This window comes from Seriola lalandi, unplaced genomic scaffold, assembly GCF_002814215.2.
Source record: "Seriola lalandi dorsalis isolate HSWRI2012SDOR001 ecotype SW California unplaced genomic scaffold, Sedor1 jcf7180002054590, whole genome shotgun sequence".
NCBI classification, from domain to species: domain Eukaryota; kingdom Metazoa; phylum Chordata; class Actinopteri; order Carangiformes; family Carangidae; genus Seriola; species Seriola lalandi.
Window position 1 is genome coordinate 391,964 of NW_019525143.1, and position 1,222 is coordinate 393,185.

The window sequence follows — 1,222 nt, forward strand, 5'->3', positions numbered from 1 at the left end:
CACGGGGGGTGTGGCTATTTTGGTGATATTATGATGGTGCGGGTGTGTGTCTCAGTGTGAGTGTGTGTCTCAGAGTCACTGTGATGGATGAGTGTGTTTCTGTGTCTGTGACTGATGTGAAACAGCAGCAGCCGTCCACTGGTACAATGACAGGAACAGAGATCACCCACTGTCTGAAGGGTCAGTGAAGCAGCGCCTGCAGCACTGAGTGTGTGTGTGTGTGTGTGTGTGTGTGTGTGTGTGTGTGTGTGTGTGTGTGTGTGGGTGTGTGTCTGTGTGTGTGTGGGTGTGTGTGTGTGTGTGTGTGTGTCTGTGTGTGTGTGTGTGTGTGTGTGTGTCTGTGTGTGTGTGTGTGTGTGTGTGTGTAAGATTGTGGGTTCTGATAAGCTTCTTCCTCATGTCTCACCCTGGTCTCTGAGTCTCTGAGTCTCTGAGTCTCTGAGTCTCTGAGTCTCTGAGTCTCTGAGTCTCTGAGTCTCTGAGTCTCTGAGTCTCTGAGTCTGAGTCTCTGAGTCTCTGAGTCTCTGAGTCTCTGAGTCTGAGTCTCTGAGTCTCTGAGTCTCTGAGTCTCTGAGTCTGAGTCTGAGTCTCTGAGTCTCTGAGTCTCTGCCTGCATCTCTGGATCTCTGGTTCAATACAGAAGAATAAAAAATAAACCAAAACAAAATGTCAGTTTGTCAGATTATCATCACGACTCCCACGACACGTCTCAGGTGTGTCGAGTGTTCGTTTGTGAGTGAGATATATTTCCTCATAATCAGATCACACTGCATTAACCTTTTTCTGTCCTCACAGTTCTTCAGATCCAGATCCAGATCCAGACTCCAGGTTCCAGGTTCCTGAACCATGTGGTCATCCGGCTGATTCTGGGTTTAACTCAAGTTTACTTCCTGTTTTACTTTAAACCAGGTTAGATCACCTCCAAACCTGTGCTGATCTGAACCAGGTTAACCTCAGACCATATGAATTTCCATATATGAAATATATGCACATATGAAGTAAAATCATATATGTACTTACATTTGTATACAGCCTATGTATATATAAATTACATGTTGTTACTGTTAGAAATGTCATTTATTGACCTATATGTCTCCCAAAGCTCATCAGTATATGTTGATATTATGTAAATATAAAAGATAGACATGTACGTTTATAATAAATAAGAAAATCATTTAAACATATATAATTTTAATAAGTATGTTGTTTTGATAAACTTCTG